The sequence below is a fragment of the Mustelus asterias genome, chromosome 17 (assembly GCF_964213995.1).
Source record: "Mustelus asterias chromosome 17, sMusAst1.hap1.1, whole genome shotgun sequence".
Classification (NCBI taxonomy): Eukaryota; Metazoa; Chordata; class Chondrichthyes; order Carcharhiniformes; family Triakidae; genus Mustelus; species Mustelus asterias.
The window spans coordinates 81,943,530-81,962,804 of record NC_135817.1 but is presented as its reverse complement, the minus strand read 5'-3'; positions in this window follow the sequence as shown (position 1 = coordinate 81,962,804).

Below are 19,275 nucleotides of genomic sequence, written 5' to 3'. Positions count from 1 at the left end.
GCCTCAGACTTGTAGTGAGGGGCATAGGTATGGGGGCATCAAACACATCACTCTGAGTTTGTCAATTCAGTAAAACACAAACATAGAAACTAGAAGCAGGAGTAGGCCAATCGGCCCTTCGAGCCTGCTCTGCCATGCAATATGATCATGCCATATTCCTGCTTTCTCCACATACCTCATGGTGCTATTAAAATCTAAAACATTATCCATCTCTTTCTTGAATACATTCAGTGACTGGGCCTCCACTGCCTTCTGTGGTATTGAATTCCATAGGTTCACCACTGTCTGAGTGAAGAAGTTTTTCCTCATCTCAGTCCCAATGGTCTTTCCCGTATTCTGACACTGTGTTCCCAGTTCTAGATTCCCCAACCAGGGAAAAACATCCTCCTTGCATCTTATCTGTCCAGCCCTGTTAGAATTTTATACGTTTCAATCAGATCTCCTCTTATCCTTCTAAACTCAAGTGAATACAGGCCCAGGCAAATCCCTCCTCATAGGACAGTCCCGTCAGCCCCTCTATCAACCTAGTGAATCTCTGCTGCACCTCCTCTATGGCAGGTATATCCATCCTTAGGTAGGGAGACCAAAACTGCATGTCAAGCTCCAGGTGTGGTCTCACCAAAGACCTGTATGAGTGCAGTGAGAGATCCCTCTTTCTGAGCTCAAATCCTTTTGCAATGACAGCCAACATACCATTTACCTTCCGAATTGCTTGTTGCACCAACCTCTTCACTTTCATTGACTGGTGTACAAGGACACCCTTTGTACATCCACACTTTCCAATATATCACCATTTAAATAATACTCTTCCTTTCTGTTTTTTACACCAAAATGTATAACTTCACATTTAGCCACGTTGTACTGCATCTGCCATGTACTTGCCCACTCTTTCAGCTTGTTTAAATCACCTTGAAGCTTCTTTCCATTCTTCTCACAACTTACAATCCCAAGCACTGATCCCTGCTGTACCCCACTAGCCACTGCCTGCCACTCGGAAAAAGACCCATTTATTCCCACTCTCTGTTTCCTGTCTGTCAACCAATTCTTAATCCATGCCAATGCATTGCCCCTGATCCAGAGGCTTTATCTTTGCCCAATAACCTCTTATGAGGGAACTTATCAAAAACCTTCTAAAAGTCCAAATATACCTCATCCACCGATTCACCCTTATCTATTCTACAAGTTACATACGCAAAGAACTCCAGTGGATTTGTTCAGCATGATTTGAGTACCTTAATTGGTGTTTAAGGTCCCAATGGTATGAGGTAGCACTAACCTCCCAGTCTCCATTGACTCTTTAGGGCAGTCATGATGTGGAGATGCCGGCGTTGGACTGGGGTAAACACAATAAGAAGTCTTACAACACTAGTGGCATTTGCTACCAAATAAACCTGTTGGACTTTAACCTGGTGTTGTTAGACTTCTTACTGTCTTTAGGGCAGCACAGTGGCACAGTGGTTAGCACTGCTGCCTCATAGCACCAGAGACCTGGGTTCAATTCCGGCCTCGGGTGACTGGCTGTGTGGAATTTGCACGTTCGCCCAATGTCTGGGTTTCCGCCGGGTGCTCTGATTTGCTCCAAAACTCCAAAAATGTGTGGATTGGCCATACTAAATTGCCCCTTAGTATCAGGGGGACTAGCAGGGTAAATACAAAGAACAGTACAGCACAGGAACAGGCCCTTCGGCCCACCAAGCCTGCGCCGATCATGTTGACCTATCTAGGCCAACCACGAGAATCCCTCTATTCCCCGCCTGTGCATGTGTCTATCCAGATAAGTCTTAAATGTTGCTAACATGTCTGCCCCAACCACCTCACTTGGCAGTGTGGGGTTACGGGGATAGGGCCTGGGGTGGGATTTGTGTCAGTGCAGGCTCGATGGGCCATATCCTTCAGTACTGCAGGGATTCTATGATTGGCGGATATTATGAGATTCACCACCATCTTCTGATAGGATACAAGGGATGGGCAATAAATGCTGACCTGGCCAGCAGCACTCACTTTAATGAATAAAAGTAAATGTAAGCTACATAGGTTATCAGGCCCTGATTTAGTTTTCTTCCTTTTAATCTGATTGGATGTCTTATTTGTAGTGCCCTCTTCAGATTAAGAGAGAACTTGCAATGCCAATTTCTGTCGCATTGACATCAAGCCACCTTGTGCCAGTTTTATTGGTCTAACAAAAATAGGTATTCTATGTGTGATTTCAAGAAGAAATGAGATAAAGCTCTTGGAGCCAAAAGGGATCAAGGGACATGGGGAGAAGGGGGGATCAGGGTGTTGAATTCGATGATCAGCCATGATCATAATGAATGACAGAACGGGTTCAAAGGGCCTGTGCACAGTTCTGGTCACCCTATTATGGAAAGGATATTATTAAACTAGAAAGAGTGCAGAAAAGATTTACTAGGATGCTACTGGGACTTGATGGATTGAGTTATAAGGAGAGGCTGAATAGACTGGGGCTTTTTTCTCTGGAGTGTAGGAGGCTGAGGGGTGACCTTATAGAGGTCTATAAAATAATGAGGGGCATAGATCAGTAGATTATCAATATCTTTTCCCAAAGGTAGGGGAGCCGAAAACTAGAGGGCCTAGGTTTAAGGTGAGAGATACAAAAGTGTCCAGAGGGGCAATTTTTTCACACAGAGGGTAGTGAGTGTCTGGAACAAGCTGCCAGAAGTAGTAGTAGAGGCGGGTACAATTTTGTCTTTTAAAAAGCGTTTGGATAGTTACATGGGTAAGATGGGTACAGAGGGACATGGGCCCAACGTGGGCAATCGGAACTAGCTTTGTGGTTAAAAAAAAGGGGCGGCATCGACAAGCTGGGCTGAAGGGCCTGTTTCCGTGCTGTAAACCTCTGTGACTCTACTCCTGCTTCTGGTTTCTATTATTCAATGTGAGACTTTGCCCCATTCTCCAGCTACTTCAGTTGTGGAAGGGCTGCAATACATTGGAATTTTGTGCCCTTTCCCGTTTCCCTCCACATTGATCTCACCTCCCGCGTGCATTTTAGCAAGTATGCACAAAGTGTAAAATGCATGGGGATTAAACACATCTCAAGTCAGAAGACTGGCATCAATTGATACCATTCTGATTCAGAACACCAGGTGTTGGTACAGCAAGTGTCAGTTACCTATTTAGCTGCCACTTAACGCCTAGCTCTCTCATGAGACAGGCGTTAACTGTTGCTATAAATGCTCCTCAAACGTTGGCACTTTTTAAAAAATCGGTTCAAAAGCAAGCTTTTCCATTTACAGCCACTGGTTTGGCACTCTTTTATACGTTCATTCAGAAACAACTATTGCTTAAAGATCGGAATGTCCGTAAATTCTCGACAAACATTTCCTTTCTGTCATTCTCGGGATGTGGCTATACCTCATTGTCCTTGAGATTGTCATTGTGGGCCTTCGTCCTGAACCTCTGTCTGTGTGGTTTTTAGGTACAAGGTTCCAGGACTTTGACCCAATGATGATGAAGGAACAACAACTTGCATTTACATAGCGCTTTTGACGGAGCAAAAAAAAGAAATCCAAAGGTGCTTCACTGATGCATTATCAAACACTGTTTGGCACCAAATCCATATAAAATGATAAAAGCAAATCACTACGGATGATGGGACCTGAAACCAAAAGAGAAAATGCTGGAAAATCTCAGCACATCTGGCAGCATCTGTAAGGAGAGAAAAGAGCTGACATTTCGAGTCCAGATGACTCTTTGTCAAAGCTAAAAGGCATAGAAAGTGGGAGATATTTATATTGCAGGGGGAGGGAATGAAAGATGGATCATAGCCACAGAAACCAGGGGAAAAGACTGCTAATAGCTGTCCACAGAGAGAATAAAGGGTGTGAATGGCTGGGACAGAGGTAGGATGTAGAAAAGGGGAAGCGGGGGGAGAAAAGGTAAGAAAAGGACAGTTCTTTTCTCTCCATATAAGATGATGTTTGGACAGATAACCAAAGGCTTAAACAAATAGGTAGGCTTCAAGAAGTGTCTTAAAGGTAGAGGAAGGTCGATAAAGTAGGGGAAAAAAATGGGGGGGAAAATGAAGAGAGACAATAAATAAATAAAAGGCAGACAACAGTAAAAAATGAAATAAAATAGAATGGAAACAAAAGGGGCCGAGGTGGGGTAGAGCAAATCATCTGAAATTGTTGAATTCGATGGCAGCATGTTGTTGAATTTGATGGAAACATGTTGTTGAATTCGATGGCAACATCGAATTCAACAATTTCAGATGATTTGCTCGACCCCATCTCGGCCCCCTTTGTTTTCATTCTATTTTACTTAATTTTTTTACTGTTCTCTAACTTTTATTTCTTTATTGTCTCAATTCAATTTTCTTTCCCCCCACCCTTTCCCCCTACTTTATCCCCCTTCCCTTACCTTTTCTCCCCCTGCTTCCTCTTTTCTACATTCTACCTCTGTCCCATCTTCCCCCGAAGAACCACCCGCCCCCGCCAACATCTTCATCTGTCACAACTTACAGCTTCTCTGCCGTTTGGCCATTCACACCCTTTATTCTCTCTGTGGATAGCCATTAGCAGTCTTTTCCCCTGGTTTCTGTGGCTATGATTCATCTTTCATTCCCTCACCCTGCAGTATAAATATCTCCCACTTTCTATGCCTTTTAACTTTGACAAAGGGTCATCTGGACTCGAAACGACAATTCTTTTCTCTCCATATAAGATGATGTTTGGACAGCTAACCAAAGGCTTAAACAAATAGGTAGGCTTCAAGAAGTGTCTTAAAGGTAGAGAGAATTGTATAGAGATGAAGAGAGGGTGAAGAGAGTAGTAGAGGGAGCGGAGAGGTGTAGACAGGGAACTCCTGATCTTGGGGCCTGGACAGCTGAAGGCATGGCCATAGTTAGTGAGCAATGATAATCCTATCATTTGATTTAATTTGATTTACTATTGTCACATGTATTGGGGAAAAGTGAAAGTATTGTTTCTTGCGTGTTATACAAACAAAGCAAACCGTTCGTAGAGTACATAGTGGAGAAGGAAAGGAGAGGGTGCAGAATGTAGTGTTACAGTCACAGCTAGAGTGTAGAGAAAGATCAACTTAATATAAGGTAGGTTCATTCAAAAGTCTGATGGCAGCAGGGAAGAAGCTGTTCTTGAGTCGGTTGGTACGTGATCTCAGAGTTATTGGGCAGGATTTTCGCTCGGGCGAGGCTCGTAAAATCCCACCCGAGGCCAACGGAGAATTCCGTTCTCTGAGCCTCACCTGCCCCGGTATAATTTTGGCAATTGTGTCTTTTTCCCGACAGAAGAAGGTGAAGGTCCCATCATATATTAAGCTGATCTTTCTCTACATCCTATCTGTAACTGCAACACTACATTCTGCACCCTCCCCTTTCCTTCTCTCCTTGGGCGGCACGATGGCACAGTGATTAGCGCTGCTGCCTCCCGGCGCCAGGACCCGGGTTCGATTCCTGGCTTGGGTCACTGTCTGTGTGGAGTCTGCACATCCTCCCCATGTCTGCGCCCCACAGTCGGAAGATGTGCAGTTAGATGAATTGCCCATGCTAAATTCTCCCTCAGTGTACCCAAACAGGCGCCGGAGTATGGTGACTTGGGAATTTTCACAGTAACTTCATTGCAGTGTGAATGTAAGCCTACTTGTGAAACTAATGAATAAACTTTAAAAAGCTTTATTTACTCTATGAACGGTATCCCTTGTCCGTATAGCGCACAAGAAACAATACTTTTAACTATATCCCAGTACATGGACAATAATAAATCGAATCAAATCAAATTGATTATTCAGGAATTCTAATGGGGCCTGAAATGTATGTTTGAACGCTGTACGCTGTGGAAAGTTACAGAGATAGGGAAGGACAAAGTTACGGGAGAATTTGAAAACACAGATCAGAATTTCAACACTGAGGTGTGGCTGGAGTGTGAGTTCAGATCGATCCTAAGTTGGGATGGTGCGTGACATTGTGGGGGAACTTGCAACGTGTTGGGATTCTCATGCACAGGTGCTGTTGAGGAAGGCTGGGCTGAGATCCTCCAGATGGCACACACTGATCCAAAACATGGACAAAGTGGGTGTTTCTGCTAATCACATGGACTGCTTTGACCTGGTGAAACCATATTCTGACGCTGCAGAATTTTGTCTCCATCGGCACTGTAAGAACGTAGAGGCACTGATTATAATTAAATGTACATAGTTTCATCCTGTCTCTATTAGTTATAGGAAGTGTGCCTCTCCAACAGCCTTCGACAGCCTTTGATAAATGCAGCAGGGTAGCGTAAGGTAAATTGGGCTCAGCGATGTACAGTGAGTTTAGGGGTTGGGTGTTGAGGGCTGTTCCCAAGAGACCGCACGTGCCAGAATAAGCCTGACTCTTAAATCACCGACAACAGACCATCTGTAGAGAGTCTCTTTGCTTCAGGGGAAATAAAAACTTCATGAACAGGCCATTTGGCCCTCCCATAGACCACGGTCCTAGTCCGTTCACCTCAGCATCCTAAAGAACGCTTTGCAGGATTGCTCCCTACTCAAGCAGAACTCCAGATTACTGTACATCTTCATAATTTCGTTAAAAAGTTGTAAGAAACAATAATTTTAATTGTTTCCCCATACATGTGGCAATAATATGACATGTGACATGTGGGCGGCATGGTGGCACAGTGGTTAGCACTGCTGCCTCACAATGCCAGGGACCCAGGTTCAATTCCTGGTTTGGGTCACTGTCTGTGTGAAGTTTGCACGTTCTCCTCGTGTCTGCGTGGGTTTCCTCCGGGTGCTCCTCTTTCCTCCCACAGTCGAAAGACATAATGATTCGGTGCATTTGCCGTGCTAAATTCTCCCTCAGGGAGAATTCCAACACGCTGCAAGTTCCCCCACAATGTCACGCACCATCCCAACTTAGGATCAATCTGAACTCACACTCCAGAAACACCTTGGTGTTGAAATTCTGATCTGTATTTTCAAATTCTCCCGTAACTTTGTCCTTCCCTATCTCTGTAACTTTCCAGCGTACAGCGCTCAAACATACATTTCTGGCCTCATGAGAATTCCTGAATAATCGATTTGATTTGATTTGATTTGATTTATTATTGTCCCGAACTGGCGCTGGAGTGTGGCGACTTGGGGATTTTCAATGTAACTTCATTGTAGTGTTAATGTATAGTTACTTGTGACACTAATAAATAAACTTTAACTTTTAAACTTAAAACTGAAAACTTAATAATAAATCAAACCAAATCCAATCAAATTGCACGGCCCAGCAGTGGTCGGCTGGCTGACAGTTTGTCTCACTGTTGCATTCTAACAAGTGCCTGATCGTCTCAGCCTATGGCTGGGATTTTCCAGCCGGACTCACCCCAAGACTGAAAAATCCCGCCCGAGATCAACAGACCTTTGCATGTTCCTGTCCCGCCCTGCTACAATTCCCGTTGCAGGCGGGGTTGGGAAAATTCCGTACGATGGCCGGAATTCTCCCACCCCTCCTGCCACTGCAATTGTAGCGGGCGGGTTGTGGACAATGTGAAGGCCCATTGTTAGTCGGGCGGGAATTTCCGGCTTTCAGACCAGCGTGGCCAGAGAATTCCGCCCACCATCTCTCCTGGTAAACACCAGTTCCATGAATTATCCTTTTCTCTCCAGTTTCGAAGGGGTTATACATCTTAGCTCCTCTGCCTGGAGCCTCCTCATGTCAAATTAAACACAATCAGGCTGTGTTGCAAAAGGGTTGTCTGCAAATCCTCTTCCTCCTAATTCAAAGATATTTAACAGCCATCATAGAATGTTCTGGTCTTTAAAATAGCCTTTTCTGTGACTTATCGCAATTCAGTTCCATGTGTTAATGGGCACCTTATACCCAGCGATTTAAGAAACCAGCAATTTGCATTAATGGACACCTTTCCTGTTCTCAGAAAGTTGTGAAGTGTTCTCGAGTTAATGAAGTACATTCTGACGTGCAGTCACTGTAATGTACTGTAGGAGATGTGGCAACCAATTTGCACGTAGCAGGCTCCCACAAACAGCAGTGGGATAAATGATCAGATAATCTATTTTAGTGATGCAGTTTGAGGGGTAAATATTAGCCAGGAGACTGAGGAGAAACTCCTTGTCTTGGAGAATAGTCCACCTGAGAGGGCAGATGGTGGAAAAGCTCATCCAAAAGGCAATAGCTCCAACTCCCTCACTCCTCAGTGCCAGTCTAGATTTTGTGCTTGAGTCACTAGCGAGGGGAGCAGAACCTATAAAGGCTAGAAGTCCCAGCGGACCATAGGCTGCTCTCCCCCTTGAAGGGGAGAGCTGGCTGGTGGTGATATAACCCGAGGATCACCACACCTCAGGCGAGAGGCATGGTTGAGAAGGCAGAACCTTCATGAATAACCTCAGCTGGTACGGGAATTGAACCCACGCTATTGGTGCCGACACGTGTCGTCGGCATTAAGGCGTTAGGGCTCTCCCGATGGGTTCCCCCGCCTGATGCCTGACATGGCCCTCACCATGACCCCCTTCATGCTCCATCTCTGTACAATATTCCCTGCATAGAGGGACCTGCAGCCCCTTGCATAGCCACCCCTCCATAACCCCACGACACAGGCCACCTGTCATAGCCCCCCCATGTCATAGATCCACTCAGGGTGCCAGGTGGGCACTGTCAGGTCGGTACTGCCCAAGGAGCACTGCCCAGCCATGTCCCCAACCACCTGGGGGCTTCAATGGCCTCTGAATCTCTCCCCAAGTGTGGCCATCCCACCAGGTCTTCATGTGTGGAGACCGGTACTGATTCTCACCGTTCTCGCACCGGAAGGCTGGAAGATCCCGTGAGCTGGGAGTCAAAAGGACTATGCATATTTAAATGCTGCTTTAAATATGCTAATAGGCCTTGCGTCCTCTCTGGGTGCAATCCGGTTTGCGCCATTGGAAAGGGACCAGGACAATCGCAAACTGTCTTGCACGGGTGCAAAGGCGATTTTTAAACCCACACACACTTTTTCAGGATCGATACAATCTGTGGCAGGCACAGCGAGGTTGGAAAATTGCCCCCATAAAGTTCTGAAGAAAGAATCATAAAGGGAGTTTAACGATGAATCAGTAGCAACCATCGCGACAAGCCTTATTCTACACCTATTGTAGCAGACTCCCAGTGCTGTCAGCACTTCAACAATCGCAGGTATGAGATTTTCAGACATCTATTAAAGCAGGGTCATCTCAATAACCGCAGCAATGATGACAACCCCCTATTAAAGTAAAGAACCTTTGCTTATAATAGCAGCCTTTCACCCTCACGATAAATGATGGCGCACTCTTGCCTCCATCGCAATTGCTTACTCCTCTTCATTCCCAGCGAATGAAGAAGAGAGAAGTGTAATGGAAGGTCAGTGTATTCTCCCAGAATATCATCATGTCATGGGTCAAGAAACATCATGAAAGGAAGCTGCGAGACCTCAGTGTTCCTCTCTGACATTTTCAACATTTGTCAAGGGTGATATTTATTCTCCATCCTGGAGTAAAGGTCAAGTGCATTGTGTAGAAATGGAGTCAGATGTGCCCCCAGGCCATGGAGGATTGGCAGGTATCCTTCCCTGAGTGACATCAGTGCAGCAATTGCGTTTCCATGACAATTAGACTCAGGGAAACCTCCCCAGCGCCCTGGCCAATATTTCTCCCTCAGCTAACTTCACCAAGAGCCAATTTTCTGGCCACTACCACATTGCTGTTTACGGGAAATTGTTGAATCTAAACTGTGCCTGCTGTTTCCCACATTGCCACAGTGACTAAACTTCCAACGAACCTCATCGAATCATGGAATACTTCTTCTTTGCTTTCTGGAGATGCCGGCATTGGACTGAGGTGGGCATGGTAAGAAGTCTCACAACACCAGGTTAAAGTCCAACAGTTTCATTTGGAATCACAAGCTTTCGGAGTTAGGTGACTCACCTGAGGAAGGAGCAGCGCTCCGAAAGCTCGTGATTCCAAATAAACCTGTTGGACTTTAACCTGGTGTTGCGAGACTTCTTACCATTCTCCTCCTTAGGCAGTCCCTTGGGACGGAGGATGACTTCTTTACACTCTGGGGTTAAGTCCATAGGTGAGTAAAGAGTCCGATGCTGGATCTGCACACTCTGCCACAGGAAGGCAGGTGGTGTTTGCTGGGTGGGAGGTGGGGCAATTTGGAATTTAGAGCACACCTTCCTTGGTGTTTTGGGAAGCTGTCTTGTCTTCAAACTGTTCTGAGTCTCAAGAAATTTGATGCAGAATTCAACTAACAGCCTCAATCCCAGTATCATGTGAACATTAGTCTGTGCTGTGTTGAACCTGTTTAAAGGGTTCTTTTTAGAGGTTGGTTTGACTGAGACAGCTTCTATATATTCATTAAGGTTTATACATTATTGTGGGTGTTTTATTTATTGTTTGTAATTGATAAAATTCTTGCTAATTTCCTTACGATACATGTTAACTATATTCTTAAATAAACTTTGTTTGATGAAAGCTCCCTAGTGGGTCTTTTGAATCACACCTGAAGTGAACCATCTCATGCTTATCCCAGCCAAATTCAAGATGCAAAACTTAGGATTCAGGCGGGCTTCATAAAACACTTTGGCGTTTCTGACCTGAACCATAACAATGGCGCATTGCATTTTTTCAGGGAGGCTCTGGAGACATCCCCGAAACATTTCCTCTGCCCTCACGGTGACCACCCGATAATAACAAAGTTACTATCTAACAAGTAGAGAGCTTATTTTGGGAGTCTTGTGTCAGGTATGCAGACAATGTGGCACACCCCACATAGTTCCTTAACTATAACCTGTGCCTCAGTGCTGGGGATGTAGGCCTGAGCGAGTACAACGATATTGGAGTGCCTATCCTGCCATTGAATCTGCAGGATTTTGCAGAGGCATTGCTGGTGATACTTCTCCAGGGATTGAAGAATGGTTAGAGAATGGTTGCAGCCCAAAGGAAGGCCATTCAGTCTGTCAAGCTAGTGCCAGCTCCCTGCAAGAGCAATTTAACTTGAGCCATTCTTTCTCTTCATTGGATGTCAAGCAGCTCGGTCAATCCTGAGCTCAGGAAAGACAGTATGGAAATGAAAGATTATCTTTCTTTGATATTAAAGTGGAAAATGCTGCAAATACCCGGCAGGTCTGGCTGCACCTGTGACCTTCCTTCAGAACTGGGAACAATGGCTCGATGTCTGATGGTGGGACCAGGTTAAGGGGAGGTAGGAGGAAGTGTTGAAGAGTTGGCACTCTGCCACTGCTGGAGATCAATACTCTAAGATAGCTCCATCTTTGTCAGCAGGTTTGATGACAATGTGAGGTTCATCCCTAAATGGAGAGCTGCACATTCAGAGGGAGACAGGTTACTGTGAGTGAGGGGAGCAGAGAAATTGGGACTGCCAATGTCTTGGAGTCATAGAGTTTTACAGCACAGAAAGAAACCCTTTGGCTTATCGCGTCTGTGCCAGCCATCGAGCATCTATCTATTCTGATTCCATTTTTCAGCACTTGGTCTGTAGCCTTGTATCATAGAATCATAGAATCCCTAAGTGCAGAGGCCATTCAGCCCACCGGGTTTGCATACGCTCTCTGACAGAGCATCTTACCCAGGCCCTTTCCCCCACCCTATCCCCATAACTCCACACACTTCCCATGGCTAATCCCCCCTAACCTACACATCTTGAGAAACTAAAGGGCAATTTAGCACGGCCAATCCACCTAACCAGCAAATCTTTTGGACTTTGGGAGGAAACCGGAGCACCCGGAGGAAACCCATGCAGACACGGAGAGAATGTGCAGACTGCGCACAGTCAGTGACCCCAGCCGGGCATTGAACCTGGGTCCCTGGCACTGTGAGGCAGCAGTGCTAACCACTGCGCCTCCATGCACTGCATGCTACATGGTGTCATGCTGACAGTCCTCAAAAATCAATAGCAGTAAGAGGTCAGAGGGAGGGGCTTCAGGTGGAAGAAGATGATTGGGTGTGAGTGGAAGGGTCTGTTGATTGGGGGATTGCTGAGGAAGCAGGTGTACCTTTGAAAGGGAGTTTTGGTGGGAGTTTTATCAAACACGAGAAGGAAATGGAAAGTAGTGAAGGTGAAGAAAGGACTGTCTTTTTTAGGGGAGGTCTCATCATATTAACTGGTCAGCGCCAGGTGTTCCCGGTGCTCAGAGACTCCGAGGGGAGCCTGTGGAGTGGCTATGGGATGGAAACCTTGCCCCCTGGAAGCTGACAACCAATCAGCGGTTGGCCAGCAGTACCACTGTGGGTGCTGCCAGCGTGACACCCATCCTAGGGCTTGTATCATCACTGGATACCACGTCACGGGGAAGTGATGGTCAGACGTGGAGCGGGGGGGGGGAGGGGGGGGGTGTTAATGGGGTGGGGGCTGCGGGGGAAGTGGGGGAAAGAGGTTCGGCAGCAAGGGCAGAGCGGTGTCTCTCTGTGTTACCCCGCTTCTTGATGTATCGATCAGGCACTGAGTATCTTTGAACAAAGGAACCCCCCCCCCCAACCCAGCACCTACCTCCCCCGGGATCCCAGAAGCAGCCCTGCATAGTTTGCTTGTCGTGCTCCTCACATGACCAGCCCCCCTCACACTGTTGTGTTAACAACACTGGCAGTGAGATGAGGCCCTAAGTGGGCATTAATTGGAAACGAGAATGAAAGGCTGTCCACTGGTATTCCCTCCACAGACTGAATCAAGGTGGAGGCAGAAAGTTAGTGGTGTCGCCCACCTGCAACCTGCCTGCCTGATGAAATGTACCCCTTCCGCCACCCCCCCTCCCCCTGCCCACCCACCCAACCAAAGGTGGAAAGGCATTAAATTCCACCCACAATTTCAAGGTGACTACGCAAGGACTACCCAGTTACTGTACCGACACGGAGCCATTAGCAAGGTGGCCCTCCATGTCACTGTTTCTATGTGACAGTTTAGCAATAAGAATGCAAACCCCACATTAACACACACACACACACACCACACATACACACACACACACACACACACGCAAAAACACACACACGCACACATGCATACACAAATATATGCACACACATACACACACACACACACATGCATGCAAGAACATTCAGGGAGGATGTTCCCGATGGTGGGTATTATTATGGGTAGAGATGAGGAATAGTAGAGGGAGAAAGACACTAGTAGGTGTGGTATATAGGCCCCCAAATAATAATGTTGAGGTAGGGAGGGCTATAAACAAGCAGATAAGGGATGCGTGTAAAAACGGAACGGCAATAATCATGGGGGACTTCAACATGCACATTGACTGGCAGACTCAAGTCGGTAAGGGTGGAATGGAGGAAGAGTTCTTAGAATGCTGTCGGGATAGTTTCCTTGAACAGCATGTTACGGAACCGACGAGGGAACGAGCTATTTTGGATCTGGTATTGTGTAACGAGGTAGGTAGAATTAAGGATCTTATTGTGAAGGACCCTCTTGGGTCTAGTGACCACAATATGGTCGAATTTCTGATTCAGATGGAAGAGGAGAAAGTTTGGTCCCAAACCAGTGTCCTCTGTTTGAACAGAGGGAAATATGATAGGATGAGGGATGAATTGGCTAAGGTAGACTGGGAGAGCAGGCTGGCAGGTAGGATAGCTGAGGAACAGTGGAGGATTTTTAAGGAGATCCTTTTCAGTTCTCAGCAAAAATATATTCCAGCAAAAAACAAGGATTGTAAGAAAAGGGAGAACCAGCCGTGGATAACGAAGGAAATAAAGGAGAGTATTAAAATAAAAACAGCTGCGTACAGAGTGGCCAAAAATAGTGGAGAAACAAGTGATTGGGAAAAATTTAAGAAACAACAAAGAGAGACTAAGAAAGCGATAAAGAAAGGAAGGATAGACTATGAAGCTCGGCTAGCAATTAATATAAAAAATGATAGTAAAAGTTTTTATAAATATATAAAAAGGAATAGAGTGGCTAGAGTGAATGCTGGACCCTTGGAGGACGAGAGGGGGGAGTTAATAGTGGGAAATGAGGATATGGCTGAGTCTTTAAATAAGTTTTTTGTGTCGGTCTTCACGGTGGAGGACACAAATAGTTTGCCAAATATTAACGATAGAGGGTTGGCAGCAGGAGAAATACTTAATACCATTAATGTTACCAGAGAGGCAGTGCTGGGTAGACTAATGGGACTGAAGGTGGATAAGTCCCCGGGTCCGGATGGAATGCATCCCAGGGTATTGAAAGAAATGTCAGAGGTAATAGTGGATGCGTTAGTGATTATTTATCAAAACTCGTTGCATTCTGGGGTAGTGCCGGTTGATTGGAAAACGGCTAATGTTACGCCGCTGTTTAAAAAAGGAAGGAGACAAAAGGCGGGTAACTATAGGCCGGTCAGCTTAACGTCTGTAGTAGGGAAAATGCTGGAATCCATTATTAAAGAGGAGATAGCAGGGCATCTGGATAGAAATGGTTCGATCAATCAGACGCAGCATGGATTCATGAGGGGAAAGTCGTGCTTGACAAACATGTTGGATTTTTATGAAGATGTGACTAGGGCGGTTGATGGAGGAGAACCGGTGGATGCGGTGTTTTTGGATTTCCAAAAGGCGTTTGATAAGGTGCCCCATAAAAGGCTACTGAAGAAGATTAGGGCACACGGAGTTGGGGGTAGTGTGTTAAAGTGGATTGGGGACTGGCTATCCGACAGGAAGCAAAGAGTCGGAATAAATGGGTGTTTTTCCGGTTGGAGGAAGGTAACTAGTGGCGTGCCGCAGGGATCGGTACTCGGGCCGCAACTATTTACCATTTATATAGATGATCTGGAGGAGGGGACGGAGTGTAGGGTAACGAAGTTTGCAGACGACACAAAGATAAGTGGAAAAGTGAATCGTGTGGAGGACGGAGAAGATCTGCAGAGAGATTTGGACAGGCTGAGTGAGTGGGCGAGGATATGGCAAATGGAGTATAACGTTGAGAAATGCGAGGTTATACACTTTGGAGGAAATAATAACAAATGGGATTACTATCTCAATGGAAACAAATTAAAACATGCTACCGTGCAAAGGGACCTGGGGGTCCTTGTGCATGAGACGCAAAAGCCCAGTCTGCAGGTACAACAGGTGATCAAGAAGGCAAATGGGATGTTGGCCTATATTGCGAAGGGGATAGAATATAAAAGCAGGGATGGCTTGATGCACCTGTACAGGGCATTGGTGAGGCCGCAGCTGGAATACTGTGTGCAATATTGGTCCCCTTATATGAGGAAGGATATATTGGCATTGGAGGGAGTGCAGAGAAGGTTCACCAGGTTGATACCGGAGATGAGGGGTTTGGATTATGAGGAGAGGCTGAGGAGATTGGGTTTGTACTCGTTGGAGTTTAGAAGGATGAGGGGGGATCTTATGGAGACTTATAAGATAATGCGGGGGCTGGATAGGGTGGAGGCGGAGAGATTCTTTCCACTTAGTAAGGAAGTTAAAACTAGAGGACACAGCCTCAAAATAAAGGGGGGTCGGTTTAAGACAGAGTTGAGGAGGAACCTCTTCTCCCAGAGGGTGGTGAATCTCTGGAATTCTCTGCCCACTGAGGTGGTGGAGGCTACCTCGCTGAATATGTTTAAAGCGCGGATGGATGGATTCCTGATCGGTAAGGGAATTAAGGGTTATGGGGATCAGGCGGGTAAGTGGTACTGATCCACGTCAGATCAGCCATGATCTTATTGAATGGCGGGGCAGGCTCGAGGGGCTAGATGGCCTACTCCTGCTCCTATTTCTTATGTTCTTATGTTCTTATGGTGGGGGAGTCCAGAACCAGGGGTCAGAGTCTGAGGATTCGGGGTAGACCATTTAGGACAGAGATGAGGAGACATTTCTTCACCCAAAGAGTGGTGAGCCTGTGGAATTCATTACCACAGGAAGTAGTTGGTGCCAAAACATTGAATGTATTCAAGAGGCGGCTGGATATAGCACTTGGGGCGAATGGGATCAAAGGTTATGGGGAGAAAGCAGGATTGGGCTGTTGAGGTGGACGATTAGCCATGATTGTGATGAATGGTGGAGCAGGCCCGAAGGGCCAAATGGCCTCCTCCTGCTCCTATCTTCTATGTTTCTATGTAACATGCACACACACTGAGACTCACTCACACACACACACATTCACAAACATACTCAAACACACACACTCACACACGCACACAGACACACTCACACACACACGCACACGCACACAGACACACACTCACACACACACGCACACAGACACACAAACACACACTCATGAACACACACTCATGAACACACTCACGAACACACACACAGCACAAACACACACTCATGAACATACTCACACGCACACACACACACTCCCAAACACACTCACACCCACTCCCAAACACACACACACTCTCACACTCACAAACACACACACTCACAAACACACGCACGCACTCAAACACTCACACAGCCACACACACACACATTCACACTAACTTCCAATCAGAGACTTCTCATTCATGCTCATTTTCTGCTACCACACAATGATGAAAAATAACACTTGGCACAGAGCGATGTGTCAGGACAGCAGATTCGGGTCAGAGGTAATTGTGCAAACCCATGCATCTCAAACCTAGAAGCCATTTAGTATTCGCCTGTTGTCCTTCTGCATACAAGGGCAGAAAGGCTGTTGTTACGTTATATAAATAGTCATTTAGTGCTTCAGCACGCACAGATCAAATCCAATCAGCCATTAATCTGAATGAACTCTCGTGCTATAATTTCTGCTATTTATCATTCAGCTTTGATTAGTCTGTCCTAACTGAATGTGGGGAAATGATTAAACAATAGGCAAGCATTTGCAATCAAAGTGTCCCTTCCCTCTGGCCTCGGGGGAGTGGCGCAGCCTGTCATAACCAATCAAGGGACAATTAATAACTCAGCACAGCACTGCACTGTACATGATACAACTATCCAGCAATTATCTGTCTGTGTGCTGCATACACAGGAGTGGTCAGTGTTCAAGGTGGGAGACGGGGCACTTCACATTTTGATTCAATCAGCAGATCTTAACACTCGGGACTCCCAGGCTGTTTGTTTCTGAATTTGGGAGCTGCGTGGGGAAGGGCATGGCGAGTCGATAGGGTCGGGGTGGAGGGGCCAGGGAGTCGGTCTGGGGAGTGAGGCATCGGGGATTTGATTGGGCCAGGGTGGGAGATTGGGATGGTGGGGGATGAGGAACAATTGGTTCAGGGGCTGAAGCAATGTGGACTGGGGAAGTTGACAGGTGTTTGGGATGTGGGGCTGGCAGCTGGAGATCTTGGAGGAAGTGACTGGGGGGTGATGGTTGCATGGGACAGTCCTTTGTTTTGGGTTCAGTTGAAATACCAGCTCCACATTCAGAACTTTTATGCTGCAGGCCATAGTTTGGGTTGTGTTTGCTGAGCGCGGCCTGTCACAATGTTGGAGTCGCTGCCGGGGGAAGGAGGAAAGGGTTAAGATAAGTGAGAAGCCTGTTATTTGCATCGCCAAAGAATCTACTGCCCACTTCAAACATGATGTGAAGATGCCGGCGTTGGACTGGGGTAAACACAGTAAGAAGTCTCACAACACCTGGTTAAAGTCCAACAGGTTTATTTGGTAGCAAAAGCTTTTGCTAGCAAATAAACCTGTTGGACTTTAACCTGGTGTTGTGAGACTTCTTACTGCACTTCAAACATGATCAGGATACCGCTTGTTCCTCTTATCACGTATGTTGGGCAGCACACATCTGACCCAGAAGTGCGCATTCTAATTTCAAGAACTAGCTGTATCGCTCCAGGATATGTCAACTTTTGAATGTTATGATATCTCGTCATTTGAATTGATTTATTATTGTCACATGCATTGGGATACAGTGAGCGCCAGGGACCCAGGTTCGATTCCTGGCTTGGGTCACTGTCTGTTAGGAGTTTGCACGTTCTCCCCGTGTCTACGTGGGTTTCCTCCTGGTGCTCCGGTTTCCTCCCACAGTCCAAAGATGTGCGGGTTAGGTGGATTGGCCATGCTAAATCGCCCCTTAGTGTCAGGGGGACTAGCTAGGGTAAATATATGGGGTTATGGGGATGGGGCCTGGGTGGGATTGTGGTCTGTGCAGATCCAATGGGCTGAATGGCCTCTTTCTGTACTGTAGGATTCTATGATTCTCTGCTTCTATGAAGTATACAGATAAAGCACACCATTCATAGAGTACATAGGGGAGAAGGAAAGAAAAAGGTGCAGAATATGATTTGACTGTCATAGCTAGGGTGCAGAAAAAGATCAGCTTAATATATGGTAGTCCATTCAAAAGTCTGATTGCAGCAAGGAAGAAGCTGTTCTTGAGTTATTTGGTACATGACCTCAGACTTTTGTATGTCTTTTCCGATGGAAGAAGGTGGAAGAGAGTACGTCCAGTGTGCGTGGTGTCCTTGATTATGCTGGCTGCTTTTCCGAGGCAGTGGGAAGTGTAGAGGGAGTCAATGGATGGGAGGTTGGTTTGCGTGATGGACTGGGCTATATTCACGGCCCTTTATAGTCTCTTGCAGTTTTGGTCAGAGCAGGAGCCATACCAGGTTGTGATACGTTGGGAAAGGATGCTTTCTATGATGCATCTGTAAAGATTGGTGAGAGTCGTAGCAGACATGCCGAATTTCCTTAGCCTCCTGAGAAAGTAGAGGCATCGGTGGGCAAGCATTCTCCACTATGGACAATTGCAGACATTAGTTCAATGTTTTACACAAGGCAGTGACTGCATCACGCCCACCAAAGTCACCTACAATAATTGTTGACATGAAGGGTCACCTTTAGATTGCTGATTGAAAAGCAATGTAAGATGTCCAGTGTTCAAGTCAAGTCAGTTGGGGCCTCCGGTATTACTGAGCCAACAGGAATTATTCCACCACAGAAGACTGTTTTGAGCAATGGTCCACATGATGTTCACCCACTCAATTTGCCCATCCACAATCATACATTTTGGTCACTCTTTATTTTTCCTTTATGAAGTGGTATGAGTTCTGAAGCAGTTTGCCATGTTTTACATGCAACAATGCATCCAGAAGTTTAAAAAGTGAAATCCTCAAAACAATCTCAGTCGTAATCAATAATATCAATTGTAATTGACAAACTCAATCACAATTGGCAAACACGATCGAAATTGACAAACTCAATCGCCATGGATAATCTCAATGATCAGAAACAGTCTGAATCCTAATCAACCATCTCACTCATAATCAGCAACCTCAGTCGTAATCAAGAATCTCAATTGCAATCAACAATCTCATTCGTAAATAACAATCTCAGACGTAAGCAACCAACACATTTATA